This window comes from Pieris napi, chromosome 14 (genome assembly GCF_905475465.1).
Source record: "Pieris napi chromosome 14, ilPieNapi1.2, whole genome shotgun sequence".
NCBI lineage: Eukaryota > Metazoa > Arthropoda > Insecta > Lepidoptera > Pieridae > Pieris > Pieris napi.
In genome coordinates this window covers 2,865,293-2,877,676 of record NC_062247.1, presented here as the reverse complement: position 1 = coordinate 2,877,676, position 12,384 = coordinate 2,865,293, and the positions used below count along the sequence as shown (strand labels likewise).

The following is a 12,384-nucleotide window of genomic DNA, read 5'->3' as shown; positions in this document are numbered from 1 at the left end:
ACAGATTCGGTAATTTTTTAACTTAGTACTATTTTTATAGAAGGCATACAACGACTGTGGCGAGTTCGGAAGTAATAGTAAGGGATATCCGGATTTTTACAACAATAATCAAAATAAATTTAAACGTACACATTATTTATATTGCTTTAGTGAACTAGTACTTCTTCGCGGTGAAAAATGGAACTAATGAAAATGAAATATAAAATTTTGAAGTATCATACTCGACAATAGCCAAGTACTCGAATGAAAGGCCGAGAGGCAGGTACATTACTGTATCTGATTGAACGCTAATTTTCGCATTGTGTGTGCTGTGTTAGGCTTTTAGCTTTGGTAACCAAAGACCTAGAAATACAAACTGTGCATTACTTATGAAGTTCTAAATAAAATAAAAATTAATGTAATTCAACAAATTAATTGGAAATTGTCTTTAAGCAAAGTAAGCTGGTCCTATGTTTTCAGCATTGAAATACTGTAGAAAAATCTAAATTTTCATGACAAACGACATTCATATTAATTCAGCTGTAGTATAAAGTACTTTTGTAGATCACCCATAAATGTCAGAAGCTAAATAGCGATAAACATAAAATCACCAAGATTTAATAACACTGTATGTTTATTAAACTATCAGTAGGTACTACAACTGATAACTTAATAAGAAGTATAATATAAGTAATAGTGGAGCAGTGTTGGCCTAGTGGCTTCAGCGTGCGACTCCCATCCCTAAGCTCGTAGGTTCAATCCCCGGCTGTGCACCAACGCAATTTCTTTCTATATGTGTTTCTATGTGCATTGAACATTCGCTTGAACGGTGAAGGAAAAACATCGTGAGCGGCTTACCTTAGACCCAAAAAGTCGACGGTGTGCGTCAGGCTGATCACCTGCTTGCCTATTAGATTAACAAATGATCATTATACAGATACAGAAATCTGAGGCCCAGAACTAAAAAGGTTGTAGCGCCATTGATTTATTTATTTATATAAGTAATAGTACTATTTAAGTACATCAAAGTTCCACAACTAAATTAAAAATCCTTGAACAAAAAGATAACTCCTGATATGAAATCTTAAAAATTTTGATAAAATCCTCCTTGCCGGTAAAAAAATTTGTTTTGGATGCCTTAACATTAGTTGTCTACTAGCCTCTGTCGTACTAAATACTTTCGTAAATTGTAATAAGGCTTTTAGGGTAAGATTCAAAGTCGAGACTTAGGGCGAAATATTACTCTTGTATATCAAAAACGTATTTAAGTTATACGGAAGTCATGATTACCCCTTAGATTCAGAGTTCAGAGGGATAAATCACGTAGCGTACAATTAGTAAAAGAAGGCAGTGTTTTATTTTACGACCTTTGACACAGCAGTCGTGGCCGAGTGGTTAAGGCGTCTGACTCGAAATCAGATTCCCTCTGGGAGCGTAGGTTCGAATCCTACCGGCTGCGAATCATTTTGAAATTTATATTAAGTGCATTTAGTCATTTTTGAAATTGTTTAAAAACTTAGATCAGTCTTTGCAGTATTCAATTTAAAACTCCAAGTACAGGTCTAACTTTGGATGCCTAATAATTAGCCTCATGAGGTCAGTAACCTCAGGGAAATGCGTTTTTTTTTAAAGTGACACAATATCGCCTGAAAAAGGTGATTAAACTCCCCGACAAAGATCTTGAAAATGCAGATATTGGATAAAAATAAGAGGTAGAAAGGGCTGGTATTTTTAATAAAACCTGCTTTGACTGCAGTATGCCTTTGTGATTAGTAATGACCAGGCGCTTGTCATTTTAATTTTGTAATACCTATTGTGAATCAATGATGGACATTAAAATTATTGCTAATATACTATGGGTTAATATACTATAGTCTATATACATATATATTAGATCGATTAGACACATAATATAATAAAAAATGAGAATTGCATATATTGATTTACAGAAGAATCTAAGCGTCTTTATAATTCCGAAGTAAAAGTTTTCTATAAATTCGTTCTCTATATATGAGTTCGTAGAATTCTATGAATTAAGCCCGTCACAGACTTAGCTATAATATATATTAATATACCGTACTATAATATATATTATAGCAAGCTACCACACACTGAGAAATATATATTTTGCCTTCATTTAGCAATTTAGTAATATGCAATAATGTATATTACGGTATCGCTTGGTGACGTCACAGAAATATATATTATAGCTGAGTGTGCGGTCACGCGAAAATTAGTATAGAAAATATATAGTAATATACCTAGCCATAAAAATATTAATATATATTATTGCTAAGTCTGTGACGGGCATTACAGTCATTTTAGGTGGAGAGCGGTGCTAGGTTGCTAGTTTAACTAGGTTGCTAGTTGTAGGTACTACTTGCAATGAATCAATATCAGTTAAGTATTGGCTTAATATGAACTACGAGTGGCCGGTGGGTACTTAAGTTGTAATAGAAATATCGAACCCTGGTTTTGTATGGAATTTCGATGTTATTCTCTCTTAACCTGTACCTATGTACGATACGGTTGAATATCACAACCCTGGAATGCGCGATACAAAATCTTAGCAAGCCACATATCGGTATTACTATTAGGGGTTACAGGGTACTGGTGCGGTACTGAGTGAAAAGGTAATGTGTAATTTTGTAGTAAGGAACTTCAAAATTACTACTGATTGGGGCATTTGTAAGACACATTTCTGCGAGTAACTATTTCTTCATTTGAACCCAGCAAATTGTTTGAGTAGCGTGTATTATTTACGCAGATGTTAGAGTGACTAAATAAACCTTGTATGTTGAAAGTTGTAACTCCTATTTTAAGTAATCCCACGCAGCAGTCGTGGCCGAGCGGTTAAGGCGTCTGACTAGAAATCAGATTCCCTCTGGGAGCGTAGGTTCGAATCCTACCGACTGCGAATTTTTTTTTATTATAGAATTTTATAGACATTGCTTAATGTGGGGTTTTTTTTATTACAACAAGTATATTCACAATGAAAGGAATTCCATCTAACTGTATTGTCAGTGTATGTAGCATCTATAGCCTGGTATAGATAACCATAAAAGATAGATTTTGGACTAAAAATTTTGCTTGAAAGTAATTGCAAAATACAAAACTTGGGTAAATCTAAAATTCTTTCATGTGAATGCGCATGATCGAATAAAGAATCGAAAACGCGAAGTCAGTGTGCAGCTGAGTGGGTATGAATCGCGCAGCATTTTGATAGTTATGACTGTCAGTTTTAAGGCTTTATCAAACAATTCCGAACGATTTTGGGATCTTAACCTGCTATGCAGATATATGAAATCGTGACGTGATTCTCAGAGAATTTATATTTTTTTGTCTCCTGCCTCTATTTCATCCGTATGTTAAGACAGAATTTACTGAGAGAGAGAGAGAGAGTCTCAAATACGTCAAAATTCAAAGGTACATGGTTTGACAGCTTCTAAACTAGATTGCAGATTCTGACACTAGGGCTGATTATTTAATATTATCAATTAAATGCTAGTATTTTTTATAATTAAAATTTAGTATAACGATGACAGCTTGTAAAACTTGTACATCTTATGTGTGTGTGGTGTGTGTGTGTTGTAACTGGCCCATGCTCAGAATTACGCTGAGGAGCAAACGTGTTCCACAGCGTTGGTCAATCTACCAGAGACCACAACAGTTAGTTTGCAATGTAATAACAATAATAGTAAAAATTAACATGTAAGTAAAAAAGTCTTGGAAGATTTGTGTGTAAAAGTATATAGTAAACAAAAAATAAAATTGTTACTAAGCCATAAGAAATAGATCAATAAATTGCTTTGCTTCTTCATGTTAATATATAAAAAGATATATCCATCAATAGAATCTTTGTACTATTGGTAAAATAACGAAAACGTTTGCAATGCCTTAACCCAAGCGTTATCCAGCCTATATGTAGGCATGGATTTATGAGCTAGGATCCATGCAACGTTGCTGGCCGTTTGATTTAACTCGTTGTAAAATAAAGCTACGTGGACCTTGGCGATCGAACGATGCAGCCGAGTGTACAGATGAGTTGTGGGTTTATGTTTCAGTTTTTAGTGCGATAATAACCGGAAATATTCTCTGCAACTACAGAGGCTAGTGGCTAGACTAGGCTAGGCAATAATACATTTTTAATATCACAATTTGAATTAGTCTTTCAAGAAAGGAGCGTACACATAGAGAGTGTCCATAGGTATCTGACACATTGTAGAGCCTTCTACCCGTTTGCCCTCTGTTCTATAAAAAAAAACATTCAAATTTAAATGACCTCCATTTAAATATAATCTTAATTTAACAAATATTGATCAGCTGATTATAATACACGATCTCACACAACGCTGAATTCGGTCAAATGGTGACACAATTTTTAAATACCAAGTCTTAAACTTACAGTTATTATATAAATTAACTGGCTGACCCGACAAACGTAGTTTTGCCATGTATATTATTTCTAAGAAACATTGTTTTAGTTCAATATACTATCTGCTATAATAAAAAAAAGAAATTGATCGTTGAGGGGTGAAAATTAAGGGGTGTATGAATTTTTTATGATGTATCATATAAAAATAAAAACAATTTTTTTTTTGGTGAGGACACTAGACACCCCTTATCACTTAAGGGTTTGAAAGATAGATAGCCGATTCATAAGAATCGGTCGAGCCACTTCGGAGGAGTATAGGAACGAACATTGTGACTACAGAATTAAATAGAATTAAAGTTTTGATCGAATATGGTATAAAAGTAAATAAAATACTTAAATATCAATGATAGTCCGAGTTAAGCTATGCGTACACTAGTGCATCGGTCGAAGCTATTCATTCGAGAGCTGTTGACTCAGTGCGATGTGGTTTTATCGCTGTATATTTGCCTTTTTGTGAATGCTCTTCCGATTGTTAGCTAACTAGGGAAGGTTGGAATTTTCAATGGGGTTATATCATAGATTTATATTATACTAAACTTACAGAGCAGTATTGGCCTGCGTTCAGCGTGCGACTCTCATCCCCGAGGTCGAAGGTTCGATCCCCGGCTGTGCACCAATGGACTTTCTTTCTATGTGCGCATTTAACATTTGCTCGAATGGTGAAGGAAAACAACGTGAGTAAAACAGCTTAGATCGAAAACGTTGACGGCGTGTCAGGCACAGGAGGGTGATCACCTACTTGCCTATTAGATTAACAAATGATCATGAAACAGACACAGAAAACTGACAGACTTTTTAACTTATAGAATATATATTATATAATTCAGGGTCATACACGTAAATAATAGAATAGATTATAATATTGTTAAACATTGTCGAAAGTGAGATAGTATACATTTATTTTTTAACGTATTTTTTAAATGAAGAGGCATATTAACAGTATCTATGTAACGAATGAACTCAAAAACTACTTAACCGATTTATGCATCATTAGAATGCTATGTTGTTATTTTATTATTTCCAAAATAAGGTAAAACACAAATATTTTGCCGAGCGAAGTCAAGATAGGCCGCCAGTAAAATGATATGTGACAAGTTTTTTTTTTATTGTTTGTATTGCGTTTAATGAATTCTTATTACTTTACATATATGTATAGATAAGTTATTATTAAATTTTAAGCCATCGTTTGAACAAAATTTATATTAGTGAACGTGTTATCAAAATAACGAACAAAAAAAATTGGATTATCATTATAATCAAGACGTAATACCAATTAAATACGAGTAATCCCTTATAATCTTCTAAACAATATTATGTAGGATTTATAAGCCGAATCATCTTATCATTACTAACGGCCGTTAGGGTTCTAACGGCCCAAAATCGTTATAATCTCAAACAAATGAACGAGTGTCGTAAATAAAGCGAATGGGCTAGTTTAGCCCAGTATCAAAGTGTACTTAGTTGAGGCCGCTAAACTAAATACCTACTAAGTTTTGTAGTCGGATAACAAACCGAAATCTTAGATAATTTATTACAATGCGAATAATGGTGATAAATTTAAAGTGATTATGTGGAATTGTTTGAATTGAATATTATTTTGCAGAAGGATTTTATTAGCAAACAACCAATTTGAATTGAACTCGATATGAAGTAGACAACTTATTAGAAAAGAGCGGACCAATTCTTAAAGGGCCGGCAATGCATTTGCTAGCCTTCTGGCAATGTGGGCAAGGCGGCGGTTTCACTTAACATCAGGTGAGCCTCCTGCCCGTTTGCCTCCTATTACATAAAAAAACTATATGGGCTACAGATATAAAATGTATTAATAATTTTGGCTTTGTTAATAGGCTCTCAATTCAGAAGTTGGTATTTGGACCACGGCTGTGCAGCGATAGTTTTTTGTTTCTATGTTTGGCAATTTACACACATAAAAGACAGCACAGCCCTGCGATTCTGTAACTCACTTTTCGAACTTACACAGCGGTTTTCGCATCGGTGGTGACTGCTTCACGACTGATTTGAGAGCGACTGCCGATGCGAAAACCGCTGTGTGAGTTCGAAAAGTGAGTTACAGAATCGCAGGGCTGTAAGGAAACCTGCATGTCTAACACCCAATATTCCAAAAACGCTGAGCAAGCCCAGAGAAAGAAATCTGAGATCAATGGTGTGTCGTCACTTTTTTTTTGTTAGCACTTCAAACAATTGTGACAATAAACAAGTAAAATATCACCTGAACAAATAATACTGTATAGACCACAAGCCCATGAACAAAAAATACCTGTGAAATGACCCAACCTGAATTACGCTTAGAAGGCTGTTACTATATCTGAAAATAGCTCTGAGCACTATGCCGTCATTTCTGAGCGGTACATGTGTGTAATAGTATTGAAATATTATTTTTTGTGTTCATATTTCGTTGAAGTTTCTATAGCAGTCGTGGCCGAGCGGTTAAGGCGTCTGACTAGAAATCAGATTCCCTCTGGGAGCGTAGGTTCGAATCCTACCGACTGCGGACTTTTTAAATTTCTACTAAATGAAAACAAGCCTGATATTTATTATTTAAAGGAAAACATAATATTTAATATTTTCCTATACAAACTCTTTTTGTATTTTATTTTTCTTCTTTGCCGTCTGATCGACAATGTTTTATTTGTCACTTGACATAATAGATGTAAGATGTTTTAATTTTTTCTTTATATTATTTTATTTTATAAAACCTAGAATATAGGCTTTAAATGTTGTTTCTTTTGTATTCACAGGTGAGTGAATAATTTTTAAATATATATTTTTCATTAAATGTAAATTAATAGATATTTCTTTTGTAAATAAAACTTTTGTATTTACAGAGAAACGCAGTTGCGCCTTATTTATCCCCAGTACTCATATAAGCGATTGATACCATTATATATATATATATAAAATTATATATATATACATATATACGTGTATATATACTCTTTATTGCAGTGTTGGCCTAGTGGCTTCTGCGAGCGGCTGTGCTGGTGCAGGGGGGAAAGTCGTCTGATGTTGACTTTTTGTCTATGTGCGCATTTAATGTCGCTCGCATTTAGTAAGACGAATGAAAATATCGTGAGGAAACCACGATTACAGCCTTACAGACAAAAAGTTAAAGGCGTGTGTCAGGCACAGGAGGCTGATCACCTACTTGCCCATTAGATTGACAAATTATGAAACAGATATAGAAATTAATGGCATGGGCGCCTTCTTAATAGGCCAGGGCTGTATATATTATATACTGTTAGCATTGAATATTACGTCACCTTTGCACAGCTGGATAAGAATAATATTGTTTAGTTGTAAGTTATAACCACTAATATAATTTGGTAGGATCACTTCACATCTTCGAAGTTTGGAAGAAACCAAACTTTGCCGGCAATCCGGTGGATTTCCCCTGTCAGCGGAGTGAAAGGTTGTATAGTTAAAGAGTCTCTGATATTTTACTTAATAATAGAATTATTTTATTATTATTTAATATTTTGTATTATTTTTTTAATTACCATCCTATTTATTCAATTAAATATGCATTAATTAGTCACTGCTATATAGTAAAACAATAATGTCAAAGTCAAATAATTTCTTTCAATAAGGCCTATTAAAAAGGCACTTTTGAAAGTCAAAATAAGAAGTTAAAAATATTTAGAAAATTACTCTAGTTGCCCATTCCAAAAGGTAGTACATTTGGAGAAAAATGGGTAAGAAAATATATATTTACACTTGGTGCTATTAAAAACAACAAAAAAATTGATGTAAAGTGACCCGCCGCCCGTGGTCACTCTTAATTCAAAGGTCTCGCGAGTGCGTTGCCGGCTTAAATGAACGATGCGAAGTTAAATGAACGCTTTCACTTCTGTTTTAGTAGGTTTTAATACTATGATAGCTAATAATTTAATTTTATATGTATTTACTCTTACACTAAGCGCGTGAAAGTCAGCAACGTGTAATTTGTTCGTGTGTTCGGTAAAACCAAAGCGGTTTTCCTCTCACAATATCTGTAATGAGTTCTGTTCAATTAATTCCCTTTGATTTCACAAACAATTTTTGTAACAATGATAATTTAACATATTATATGCACAATCAGGGTTAAGTATGTAAAAAAAAGTAAAAAATAATTTAATCATGTAGGTAACATAATGTACACTTATGACTTGTCAGTAAAGAAATACATACAAATGCTTCTAATTTTACATTTACTGGCAGTTCTCAAATCAAGGGCGTAGACCGGAAGAGAAGAACTGGCAATAAACTCTCCGCCATTTTTTTAATCGCCATTTTTTTTACACAACGTTTGAAAGGAGCTGAAACCATTACACCATGTTCCACATGACATATCAAGTAAATAATAATAATAACATATATTAAAAAAAACAAAGACTTGTCCTCTATCAGCAGGAGGCATGGTGAAATAGGAGCATGCACTTACATTCTCGTGGGAACAACACGCAAACACATAGTCGAAATAAGCAACATCACCGCAATACACGAATTGTGTGTACTGGACCGGAGGTTTTTGAGTATAAGATACCGTTGAGGTCTCTATAGAAAACGCGGCTTTGTAGGAACTACTCGAGAAATTACTTTTGGGGGCCGCGCAAATGCCTCCTCTGATATAAAAAAAACTTAAGTATTACGTCCGTATGTGAAAAACGTACTTAATTTGACATATGCTTCGCGCTAAATTTATATAGCCTTAGACCGAACTACATAATATGTTGTTATGCAAAAATTGCTGTGCTGCAATACTCTAAGTTACTGGACTATACATATTTGTGCGCTACCTATGAAGATATCATTCTGTAATAAATATATTTATAATAGTAGGCTTAACAGATTTTTGTAACCAACAGATCATTCTGAGACTACAAGGCCGCTTTAGAGAGGCTTCAGGGTCTCACAATTTTACTACTTACGAATAAACAAATAATAATTTTAATTAAAAAATAAAAATAATTCGCAGTCGGTAGGATTCGAACCTACGCTCCCAGAGGGAATCTGATTTCTAGTCAGACGCCTTAACCGCTCGGCCACGACTGCTACACATACTTTATTAAAATTTTACCAACCAAATAATTATTTACTTTCACTTATCCGTACGTAATTGGACTAATGCGATAACCGATTATACATTCTGTTTGAGAGATTATATATTTCCAGTTATAAGGCGCGAACGGGTTACTTGGCGAGTTGGCAATAATCATAATGAACTAGAATATTCAAAAATTACTTACAATCTATTTATAGATTTATTTAAAAAAAAATACAATTTATAATGTGTTGGAATTTACGTAAGCCCCATTTATTGTTCTGTCTGTTTCATTACACGAGGGGGGGTCTTTGATTTTGTTATTTGATTACGTCAACAGTAATTATTTAATTTTTTACCAATTTTACCCACACATTGTCTATGCTTAAAAACGAATTGCATTTTCGAGGATTCCTACAACAACTAAAACGTATATGTACTATTATTTTAGAGAGCTTTGCTTACTTTTGCTGACAAGATGAAGGGGAGGGGGATAAATTAGTAAATCTAATTGAACGGCCCACCCATGACCCGTAAACCTTGAAATGATCTAAAACCACTCTAAACCTCAGAGAAATACCTCATGATTGCATCCGTGCATTTTGAGTTCATCGCTGGCAAATGTAGCGCAAGACGTTGCGAACTCCGTGCAGACCCGAAAACGTCGATATCACATTTAAATCGGAAATAAACATTGCCACACATGCCCACGAAGGAGAATTCTCTTAGATTTTTAGATAACACTATTCAATAGTCCATTAATAGCAAGCCTTTTATTTCCGTCGCAAAACACGATAAGTTATGACAGGATCGCTATCCAGAGCGGTTTCTCTAATTAACCCCTAAAGGAGGGAATCTAGATTCACGAGGGAATTATAAAACCCTTTGTCTCTCCCCTTTTGTTTCCCGAGCATTCTTTTTGACAAAGGTATCTTTGGGTTCTTTTCATTACATGCTCTTTATCTAAGCTTAATTCATTGCTGATATTTTATGAGGCGACGAGTTCAGAGTCGAGACTTAGTGTGACTTTCGAACGTCAACTATTAGTTTTTTTTAAAGGCTTTTATTTGTGCCAACTGGGCACAAGGTACTTCGCCAGTGTCATGTAGATGGAGAAAAAAAAACAATTAGGTTGCGAACCTACGGAAGTTGTCAAACGCAATCACCACAGAGTATTTTCTATGCTTTGTTCTTTCCTTCTCTGTCAAATTGTGTTTACGCTGTGATGAAAAGAGACAGATAAACACATTTGCTTGAAGCAATTCAACTGTTTTAGTTTTGATGAATGAGGAAGATAGTTTTTTGATTTAATGAACTACACAAGTCTACAGTACACTAATAATAAAAATTAATAAAAACTAAATTAAAAGAAATTTAAAAAGTTTGGTCCCTATAACGCTGGTGGAATTAGCTCGCTGTATTGCGATACTCATTCGATGAGCGAGAAAAGCACCAGCTCTGGGGTCACCTGTACTCTCTACCAGGCGCCAACTTAAATATTTAATTAACACCTTTACACTTGAACCCCACGTCTCTACTCCAAATAAAAAAAAACAAAGTTGGAGGGAAGTCTTATATAATGGAGGCCATGGTGTCCAAGACTATTTACTTTACTTTTGAATTAATTAATTTTTTTCCACAAAGTTCCATTTTTGAATTTAGTTCTAAATTTTATGACATGTTTATGTCTTGTCAATTACGTCATTATAATTAAATTGACGAAGAGGTAATTCAAAACAAATGCTTTTACTTCATAAAACAGATGGCGTCTCGCACTTTTTACACGCTCTACTATTTTTGGTTATTGCGTGGTTGTCGGACATATAAATATAATTATTATAATAACAAATTAACAAAAAGGTAATTAACAAAACTAATATTTGTAAACGTTTGTATTTGTATTAACATATATAACTTAACTAAATAATACATATTTAGCGAAATAGTAAATAGCGCCATCTATGTTGTTTTACATATGTAAAACATGTTTAAATACGCTTTCAAAAGTTTATTGTGCTGTATATTAGTGGTGAAAGCTTTTACCTGTGTGATTCATGAGCTTATTCAATATAAGTTCTCGAAGCAGTCGTGGCCGAGCGGTTAAGGCGTCTGACTAGAAATCAGATTCCCTCTGGGAGCGTAGGTTCGAATCCTACCGACTGCGAACTTTTTATTTTTTAAAGCTTTATTCTTTATTTGATTTTTTTTTGTGTTTAGTAATACTAATAAGCCGTCAATTAGTGACACATGAAATAAATTAATTGACGACAAGGAGATTCAAAATATTGTTCATAATGTAAGTTTCATAATGAGGTGTAAGTTTTCATTTAGTTTAGGTTATTATTGTTATTTTTTATCTTTTTAGTTTTACGAGTAGTTATTATTAATTTTTAGTTTTTATTTTGTGTTTGTTTGTTTTATTTTTTATTTATTTTCCTTTGATAGATTACTTATGTTCTAATATAATTGTATGTGTACGTGTGTTAAATTTGTGATGTCATATTATTGCTTTTTTAAGCATACACATTGTTTTAGAACGTATAAATAAATGAATAACGTTGGTGCTAGAACCTCGAGGTTAATTCAAAATGGTAGCAATATATGTGATCCTTCTACATATACAAATTAGGTTCTAAGAAATGTTATGCATATTTTTAAATAAAATAAAAGTTATGGAAAGGTAGGTTTCGTAGGTTTTGGGGATAAGAGAAAATCAACGAATAGAAGCTGCAAAGATAAACTCGACGTCGGTGTTTTATATACACTCAGAAAGTTATTTACCACATGTGTGAACACATTAATAATTACACGGGTCAACACAAAATTGTAGGTCGTATTAAAAAAATATATATGACATGAAAAAGTATGCTTTTGCGAACCGGTTGAACAATATTTTTCAAATTCTGGTTTTAAATTTTAATTGAATGTA

General features: G+C 33.7%; 5 non-coding genes across 5 annotated transcripts; 4 read left to right on the top strand and 1 right to left on the bottom strand.

Annotated features, from left to right (window-relative positions):
* Positions 1–1,356: 1,356 nt before the first annotated feature.
* Positions 1,357–1,438, top strand: Trnas-cga. Its single transcript has one exon. It is a non-coding gene; the product is annotated as a tRNA-Ser (tRNA).
* A 1,376-nt stretch (positions 1,439–2,814) lies between these two features.
* On the top strand, positions 2,815–2,896 carry Trnas-aga. The gene has a single exon. It is a non-coding gene; the product is annotated as a tRNA-Ser (tRNA).
* A 3,948-nt stretch (positions 2,897–6,844) lies between these two features.
* Trnas-aga lies at positions 6,845–6,926 on the top strand. The gene has a single exon. It is a non-coding gene; the product is annotated as a tRNA-Ser (tRNA).
* Positions 6,927–9,384: 2,458 nt separating this feature from the next.
* On the bottom strand, positions 9,385–9,466 carry Trnas-aga. The gene has a single exon. It is a non-coding gene; the product is annotated as a tRNA-Ser (tRNA).
* Positions 9,467–11,537: 2,071 nt separating this feature from the next.
* Trnas-aga lies at positions 11,538–11,619 on the top strand. Its single transcript has one exon. It is a non-coding gene; the product is annotated as a tRNA-Ser (tRNA).
* Positions 11,620–12,384: the final 765 nt, after the last annotated feature.